At 39.3% G+C, this 9,838-nt stretch overlaps 1 long non-coding RNA gene across 1 annotated transcript in view; it reads right to left on the bottom strand.

The window, feature by feature from the left end:
* The window catches only part of LOC107185191, a 16,312-nt gene extending 7,158 nt beyond the window's left edge, over nt 1–9,154 (bottom strand). The window contains exons 1-2 of the long non-coding RNA XR_001516109.1: nt 9,082–9,154; nt 224–228 (exon numbers count right to left, since the gene is read on the bottom strand). This is a non-coding gene — a long non-coding RNA (uncharacterized LOC107185191). The remainder of the gene's footprint in view (nt 1–223; nt 229–9,081) is intronic.
* Between the last annotated feature and the right edge of the window lie 684 nt (nt 9,155–9,838).

The raw sequence follows: 9,838 nt of genomic DNA, 5'->3' as shown, positions 1-9,838 counted from the left end.
AACACACATGCTTTCAGTCATTTGGATTGAAATTGTGAAAATGTTTACTTTAAGCTCTTTGAAGTTCAAGATTTTAATAGCCCGTTCAAACCTTTTTATCTCTAAACTACCATTGTATTTTGCCAAGAATTAACAAAGACAAACACCTAAAGGTTAGGGTTCAGCTAGAAATTCCAACCTCTCATATTTTCTCCCATGTGTTCTAAACTTTAAAATTCCCAACAAAACCTTTTTTTCTCTAGTACCAACTGGACAATGAGCATTTGGAATGCAGTAAGTGTCCTCTTTCCTTCACTCCATTCATATGTAAAGGTGTGATTTGTTTATTTATCAACACTGTTTAATAGGTGTGAGAGGGAGAAATATTGATGTGAGAGAGAAACATCAATTGGTTGGCTTCCATATGCTCCCGACTGGGGATCACAGTTGCAAACCAGGTATGTGCCCTGACAGGGAATTAAACTGGTAACCTTTCGGTGCACAGAACAGTGCTCAACCAGCTGAGCGGTCCCAGCTGGGGGAAAATGATGTTCTTTGTTTTTGTTTTTAAATAAGACTTATTTTCTAACTTGTAAAATAATTATACTTTTACATATAAAATATATAACTTACTACATTATTCCACATTTGTTTCTATTATCCGAGAAATGGTAAACCATACTGCAATATACAGTGATCTTTACTATTGAGAAAAAACAGTTGAAAATCATTGAGCTGAGCCATCTTCTTTGAGTGTAAAGTGAAACATCCTTACTTTTATTTATTATTTTATTTTTCTTTGCAATATTTTCAGTCTTTTTTAAAAAAATATATTTTATTGATATTTTACAGAGAGGAAGGGAGACAGAAAGGGATAGAGAGTTAGAAACATTGATTCAACTGCCTCTTGCACGCCCCCTACTGGGGATGTGCCCGCAACCCAGGTACATGCCCTCCACCGGAATCGAACCTGGGACCCCTCAGTCTGCAGGCCAACGCTCTATCCGCTGAGCCAAACCAGCCAGGGCTATTTTCAGTTTTGTATAAATTACTTTGCAGGGTTATTTTGTTTGTTTTGTGTGTCTTTTTTCACCAAGATTACATACGAGGACCTGGCTCTCTCACAGAAAGCAGATTTGCACATGTTTAGGAAGTTCAGTCTATTATGTGCTTAACCATGTTGTCAGGGCCAGCCTGACAAGGTTGAGCCGGGCTGAGGCAGGAAGGTGGGAATTGAGAAAAGAAGGAAGATAGGAAAGCGGGATCGGGAGGACTGCAGCTCATTTGAGGAACTGTAGCAACTTTATTAGCCACACAATCCTATTTATACACAACACACGAAATAGGAGGTCTGTCAAGAGGAATGTATTCTTTGTTCCTCTTAATCTCTAGGGGAGAGACACAGCAGAAGGACAAATTCTCGGTACAGCAAATCTCAGTAAATAGTTACAGACTTCTTGGTAAGCCATGAAAGGCTGCTCTCATTCTACAAAGGTTGCCCTCATTCTCCTGATAACCGCCATCCAAACAAGTCTGGGAAAACTGTGTGGGTAAGGGTCCCAGCCTTGCTAGCTAGCCCCTTCAGGTGCAAGGACCTTGTCAGCTTACACCTGGTCCCCAACACCATGTGACTGAAATGATTCTCTTATATGCATTAGCAGAATGGCCATATTTTCTTATTTTTCATCTCGATGTTTCTACTGCACTTGGGTGAAAAGCAAGTAAGGCAAGCGTGCTGTTCTCTGTGAACCTATAATGGGAACCCTTCTGTTAAGGAAAGAAAGCATGACCTCACCATGGACACTAATGCACATTGGAACTTTCTCAACTACTAACTGCCTAGCAACTTCAGGATTGCAAAGGAAAGAGTCCCTAAGGCATTTTGAACTGAGAGTCCCAAAGTGGACTGATTCTCTGTTCTAAATGAAAAACTGTGATCTATCTCAAGATACATGAGGATACTGAAGTGGAATTTTTTCTCATCTCAGTTTATCTGAGCCATTAAGATCAGAGATTATACATCCCAAAGTGAAAAAACTATACCGAATTGTCAAATGTGGGTGGCTGAAAACCTGTCAGAAAACTCTTAAGCCTTTACCCAGGTCTAGGATATTAAAAACTCAGGAGTTAAAGATTAAAGAAGAATAAAACAGAATTTTTAAAGGTAGCTGTTGCTGTGCTATAAGCCCCAATACTTTTTTCACTGAAAGATTAGTGAACATGGTTTTGTTTCTTGTAATCCTCACCCAAAGATATGTGATATGTTTCTAGATTTGAGAGAGAGAAAGATCGATGTGAGAGAGAGAGACATCCATCGGTTGCCTCCCAGAAGCACCCTGAGCAGGGGTCAAATCCACCATCCGGGTATGTGCCCTGAATGCCTGGCTGGGAATCGCACCCACAACATTTCGGTGTGCAAGAGAACGCTCAAGCAACAGAGCCACCTGGCCAGGGTGTGAACGTGGTTTCAATGAAACCACAGAGAGTTTGATGTGTATTCTCTAAAGTTAGGAATCGGATAGTAGACTAATCTCTGCTGTGTGTGAGATGCAGGCTCCTTCAATGCTATCGAATCAGCTGGAGCATGTGATAAAGGTCACTGGTTATTTTGCCAAAGTGCGTTTAGTGTAGCATGAGGACCAAGTCCTGATAACATTATGACGATGTAAAATGGATTATGTTGATGCAAGATGTGAGAAAGTAGAGACAGTACAGACATTAGTTTTGGTGAGATACTCTATAAAGGGTCCAGAGAAATGAGGCAGGGAAGATGGTCTGGTGGGAAATGGTTTTTTAAAAAAATATATGATTTCTTACGGTATATTTATATTTTTATAAGAACAATTCAGTAGGGAAAAATGATTCAGGAGAGAGAGTATATGTGATCGCAAGAACAATGTCTTTGGTATGCTAAAGGAAATGGTATACAGTGCTTAAGAAGACTAGATTGCTTTTCCTTAAGATAACGCTATTTCATTAAATTTGGGGTACTATTAATAAAATGTATATACCTTTAAAAAGAGTGAATGGCTTTTTATAACTGCAGGAAGAATCCTCCTTTATAGGAGGAGAGAGAGTAGAGCTCCTGGGATCAAGTCCAAAATCCTGAAGTCAATTAGAGAACCTGAAATTATTTTGCCCTTATCTTTAGCCTTACTTACTGTGTTTCATTCATTGCCCCCTTTGCACAAATGCTAACATTTTTTGGTTTCTTTTACAGTCACTCATTGTTCTCTTACCTGCAGTCTACACACATGTTATTCCACTACTTCGACCACTCTCCTTCAATAAAAAAAATACATCTCCCCAGCTTTTATTACCATGTTCAGCTAAACAAAATTTGTGTTTTAGGGCTAGGCTTACATATCCCTTCTAAGGAATACCTTTCTTATTCCTAAGTAGATAAACAAGCTGTAGTTTTGCTAATACACAGTATTAGTCTATAACATTTATTTCACTAACATTTATTTATTTGCCTTTCCTGCTTCATTGTGAACTCCATGTAGATGATGATTAGGTCTTTCTTTTGATAATGCTGCATCATATCATAGTTGACATATATTAGATATTTAATTAATGTGCTGACAGACCAACTATCTTGCATGGTTCCTTATAAGGGAAATTCAACCCTTAATTTATCTTTAATCAAGTATCTAAACCCAAAAAGCTCTATGAAATATGCATTTAATATCAGGAGAGCTATTACACTATGTTGATTAAAATTTAAGGTGCATAAACAACTACTTACCAGAGAACAAAGCTAGGCAGGAATGAAACAAGGGATAAATGAATGATGGAAGAGGTATTGATAAAGCATTGGCTAAGCTTTGGCTCAGAACGGGCTTAATGGAAGGAATAAAGTCACTCTGTTTTTCAAGGGAAGAATACAAATTTCCCCACACTCTGTTTTCAATTCAGTCAAAATAACACTGGCCTTTTCTTTTTTGTTAACTTGATCATGCTTCAGACTTATGCTCAATTTAGAGGACTTGATTACTCTTAAATATAGTTTGGCAATAGCATTTTCCATCTTGCTCCCATTAACTGAGTATCTGCTTTCTATTATTTTTTTCCAAATTTGTTTTTAGAAAATGAATGCCAACCAATTTTCTAATGTAAATATTAAGTTTTTATTTTCCTTCTGTATTTCTGACATAGCTACCTTTTGCAAATTGTCCTTGAGAAATTAAATATTCAATCCATATTTTGTACATATGGTAAATGTTTGAGAACTTACTACGTAAAAGGCATTTTTCTTGGTATAGAGGAGTATAGAGGGCATTTAATCCCTCCATAGTAACACAAATAGTTATACAACCAATTATAAAATATGACGGAAGGTGATCAGAGCTACTGGAAGATTGAAAGTGGTGTGTCTTTGGAGCACAGATGAAGGAAGAATAAATTGCCTCCAGAGAAATGAATGGGGTCATAGAGGAATTTGAATGAGGCCTGTGCTAGGAGTACTCGCTGAGAGCATTCAAGCATAAAGAAAAGCATGCTTTCTAGCGCAGAGATATCAAAGGGTGTTTGGGTAAGTGACTTCCCTGTGTGATAGGAACACTGTCACAAATGAGAAAGATTAGGGACATGAGCCAGGAAAAGAACCTAGAGCCAAAGTGCACAGCACATTGGGTGGCGCTCTAAAACTTAAAACTTTACTCTGTGTGTGATGCAATGTAATTCAAATTTAGATTTTCAAACAGAACTCATTTGAAGAATTGGTTCAAAAAAACTGCAAAGAATGAGCCCAGTGAGATGGCCATCCTCTAGGAAAGAGAGAAAGAGGCCCGAACTTGGGAGAAAAGAAACTCCCATTCATTTACTGAGCTCCTACTAGGCATCTGAGAGGATGATGCTTTTTAGAATGTCCGAGTCAACTTGCAACAATCCCTGAAGTAGGGGTTTCTACATCCCCTGAGGACACCTTTATTGTCCAGAATAGGGTGGACAATAGGCTCCTGCCCCACCCACTCTTGGCAATAAAGTGGTTTCTTTCCTGAAAAAAAAAAGAAAAAGAAAAATAGCAATACTGATCTGCTCATTATTTAAGTGCCCTTCATGTTTTAATTCAATTAATTCTCCCAGCAACCCAAATGGAGGCCCAGAGAGGGTAAATAAATAGCATGGCTTCTAGGTGGCTGAACCAGGCCGGGCATAAAGCTATATAGTGTTTTATGGGTCAACAGTGAACACACTGGGTCCTTTATGATAACAGTAGGAGGAGTGGAGAGAGAAATTGAGAACTAGGTATAGAGTTCCTTTAAAACGATTTTTTATTTTTGTTATAAATTTGCAAAGAAAAAGTATATAATAATTTCTGGGCATTATCTTTCCACTATCAAGCCCAGTGTAATGGTTAGGAGTATGAACTGGAGAGAAAGAATTCTTGGATTGAGTTCCATCTTGTCAGTTACTAGCTGTGTGACCTTCAGGTAGGTACTTAATGGCTCTGTGCCTGTTTTCTTGTCTTTAATATAGGGATTATTGCTGATCTCGGTGTACTGAGAATTAAATGAGTTAATGTTGATAAAGCACTTAGAACAGTGCCTTGATTGCACCATAATTAGCACTATATAAGTGTTTGTTAAATAAAATGAAAATAAAATATTAACCAAAATCTCAACTATAGCAATCACTTTCAGTAAATGAAATCTTAATTTAGAGCAAAAACTAAAAATTCTGTTTATGTAGAGGCTTCACTAATGTTTAACCTCGGAGGGGAGATTTATATCTTATGAAAGAGAGGCATCCAAACGAATAATTTCTGTTTTTGATTTTGAATTTACTTTGCTTTCCCCAGAGGACCTAGGGCTGATCTTCCCGCTTGCCTAAAAGGCCTAACCAAAGTAAATGCTGTATGGAAAAGCCTCGCTTTGTAAACATGAACAAGCATCTGATGGACTTCTCCAATTAGCTTCCCTGGAATGAGCCTGAACTGCTCATTGTTACTGGGCTGAACTTGGAGATTTTATTACAGATATGTAAGCATGTCATTTTTTTTTCTTCATCTGTAACTGCAGAGAGCCATACTACTTTGCTAAAAATGGAAATTATAGCAATTTTCATTTCATACAATTTCTGAATGTATCCCAATTTCAGCATGTTTGGAGCAATAACCATATACATGAAATAGCCTGATAGGATTTGAGTGAAATTTTTGTTCCAGAGAGTTTATCTTTAGACTTTGATTCAACCCAATAAGCATCATCATCTCTAAGGCTTTTAGAAGTTAATATCTAAATAATCAGGCTTCATGGCGAATGCTTGCATTATATTTAAGTGGTATATTTTAGAATCTATTGCCAAAACCAGAACACAGGCAGTGGATCAAGTATGAAGCAATCCTTTCCTTGTATGTGTAATGATAGTACAATTCACTGGGGCAAAGTCTGCACATTTATTTTCAAATTTTTTGGAACGGTCCCAGATATTACAGATTTTTTTTTTTCTTTTCAATGTATTTTCCTTACTGAAGAGAGCTGGCTTTGGATTGATAAATAAATCAGGAAAGAAAACCTTGGTCAAGTCCAATGCAGTGCTAAAGCAGCTTACCAGTGGTCCTGTAAAGATGGAAAAATGGCATGAAAAAACCCTTCCGAGCATTTCATAAACAGCCTACTCTCATGCTAGAGAGAGCTGCTTATTTACCTGGCTCATTCTCTCACATTATCTCCTGGCATCATAACTCCATCTAACATAAACTGTTGATGTTTAGCAATTTCTGATTTTCTCTCCTGGCATAAAAAATTCTGAGCTCACTCATTAGCTAATAAGATAGGTTACTTAAGATAGTATTTGAGGCAGAGACCAGACACTGGTTTTTAAACATCTAAAAGATGAGGTGTCACTCTCATTTGCAATCACCACTTAAATACGGGTCTTAAGATGAGTTGCTGCATAATCTACCACTTCACTGAAATATACATTTATAGTGAAGTCAATTTTTTCTACAAAGAGTAAGATAAAATTTTGCTTAAAACATTAATTTTTTGCATCCCACAAATTTTGATAGGCTGTATTTTAATTTTTATTTAGATCAAAGTATTTTTAAAACTTATCTTTATTGTCGAAGGTATTACATTCTTCATTTTTGATGTACATTTGTTTAAAATATTCTGCTGTGAGAAAAGCAGCATCTTCTGAGAGATAGCTTTTGAATTTTCCTACTGAAACTAGTTTATAACATTACAACTTTTGGTTAAGTTGATACTGATGAATTTTGATTTTTATCCTTTAGAAATGAGGACTATTAATTATTTTGAAGTAAAAGACTAAAAGGTTTTATTTTTACTGGTGGGCAACGTTTGAGAGCTATAATTAGCGTGTGCAGATGTTAGAGGATGCAATATTAAACACAAAGAATTTATTATTTCCAGTCCTTACCCTTCAAAGTCAGATGGATCCCAAAGATAATCCTTGGTTAGTAAAGTAGACCAGTGGATGGGCCTGCAAACAACAGAAGCTGAGAGAGAGAGCGAAACTATAAGAAAGAAATAGTCTGGAAAATATGGTTGCAAACGAGAAGGCAAAACTCAGCTCAAGTTGTTGTTGGAAATGTTCCAGAAGGGTTAATTCTGCAGGCAGAATAAGACTGCAAGAGAGATGTAGCAACTCATTTGAGGAGTGGGATATTGGGCAAAAGAGTTTTAAAAGGGACTTTAATAAATTTGTATTTTATATGTGCTAACCCTCTCCTTTGTCTTATGAAATCTTCAGAAACATCTTCAGTCCCCTTTAATGATATTATTTTGAATTTTTATTTACTTGTCATAAGAGTATAAGTATTCTTCTTTGGTTTATTAAGCTGTTATTTATAAACAATAAAAAGATGCTTTGCCTCAGCGTGGGATGACTTGGAAGGGCCACTCCAGCTCTAGAGCTCCCATAGGATCAATTGAAGTACAATTACTGGGAACTATTGAAAGATTAGAAAGAAAACATGCTGGAAGTGAATGATCACCATTTAAGGTGAAATGTGACAGAGTATTTCTTTGGCTGCCTCTAAAGAGATTCCCATCACCTGCAGGTAGACAGCAGGAAAAAACGGCCAGGCCCAGAACTTAATTCTAAGGGTAGGAGAGCTCCAGAGAGGTTTGAAGTCTACACCTTGGCAAGCTTGGAACAGAGAGATTAGGTGTTGTCAAGGCAGAGAGTTGAGATCTGAGACAGGGGCATCTAGGTGTATGAGGCTGAGATCTCTGAAACTCCAGGTCTCCCTGAATCCCTGAACATGCAGAAGTCACCCCGTGCCTTAGTTAACATCAGTGTTGCCCTTTGCTTGTAGGCAATGCAGAGGCCCCTGCCTTGCAAGGCACTATGCTGTGCCCTGCAGAATGCACCCTTACTTTCCCGCCTGCCACCCCTAGTGGGGGTCAATGCGGCATAAGCCAGGAAAGGATTACCCGCCAAAGAAGCATCCGCTTCTAGGAAGCTACCCCAGACAATGAAGAGAGAGCAGTTAAGGGCACAGGATCAAGGAGAGGAGGCAGGACAGTAAGGGGCTAGGAAAATTCCTGGGCAAGTGGAATGGGGAAACTGAGAGGAGATAATGAAACAACGCCAAACAATTTGGCCAAATTACAGGCAGCCAGTGAATCACAAGGCCTACCTTCCCTAATCAGGGACACTTGCGACCAAATGGTTTTACCTCTCTTCCCTGACCAGAGATTCAATAGCTTAAATCACCCTGGTCAGGGAGATAGAGGGAAGAGACCCAACTAATACCATGTGTGCCAGCCAAAACCAAGGGCGGGTGAAGTCAGGGGAACAAATAACAAAAAACCTTATGAGAGCCAGACAGACCCAAGACAAAAATAAAGTGGTGAGACTGACCAGAGGATAATCCCCAACTCCCCTCCACACTCATGCTGATGCATCAGCCTGTTAAAAACGCACTTGGGAAGCTGATGTTCTACGGAAACTCTCCCCTATGACTCTTGCCACAGACGAAAGATAAAACCTTCAAGACAAACGATGCTGGGAGGGCTCTCTTTGGAGCATGCTTGAACTTTTTACTTCCTTTCTCCTAAGCTCCAAGAGTCCCCATGAGACTTGCAACCAGGGAATCAGCGGGCAGAGTCAGCTTGTTTGGGCTTCCACCCTGAGCCTGTCTCCAGGGCCTCCTTTTTCTCTGACTTTCCATGGAGCTAACAGAGCCCCACCTTGGCTCACTTTTTAGCGGTGACTTTCACTTCCCAGCGGGCTCATGGCAGCCTCGCCTTGGCTCACTTCTTCCCTATCACATTCCTAGGGAGCCAAAGCAGCCCCACCTAGGCTCTCTCCTGTTGCTTCTTCTACCTAAGCCCTCCCTTCATTTCCCTGTCCCCAGCTTTAGTAAACACGTGCTCAAACTCACATGGGCTCCTGTTGTGAAATCTTGCCTGCATGAAGCCAGGAACCCACACACTACAGGCCTGCCCGAGGCACACCCTCTCTGGGCACAGTCCCTGCCTGCTGACAGAGAGAAGCAGAAAGTTGGATAACAGAAAGTTCTCTCCTAAAATAAGATTTAATATTTTGGCAGAGGCCCAAACGACACAGTGCTAGTAAGCTAGTAGGGTGCTCTTGGAAGTTGAGGAAAAGCGATGACCTAAAATACATGGTAGAGGAAGGGCTGTCTTAGTTTGGTCAGGCCAGTAGAGCAAAATACCAGAGACTGGGTGGCTGAATCTACAGGCAAGGCCAAGATCAAAATGCTGGCACGTTCATTTCATGGTGAGAGCTCTCTTCCTGGCTGGAGAACTCTGCCTTCTTGTGATATCTTTACATCATCTTTACACGACAGAGAGAGGAAGCTCTCATGATTCTTCCTTTTCTCAAAGGAAAACCAATCCGGTTATGAGCTCTCCATCCTCAT

The sequence above is a fragment of the Myotis davidii genome, unplaced genomic scaffold, assembly GCF_000327345.1.
Source record: "Myotis davidii unplaced genomic scaffold, ASM32734v1 scaffold49, whole genome shotgun sequence".
Classification (NCBI taxonomy): Eukaryota; Metazoa; Chordata; class Mammalia; order Chiroptera; family Vespertilionidae; genus Myotis; species Myotis davidii.
Note: the sequence above shows the minus strand (reverse complement) of the source record. Positions and strands in the feature narration are given on the sequence as shown.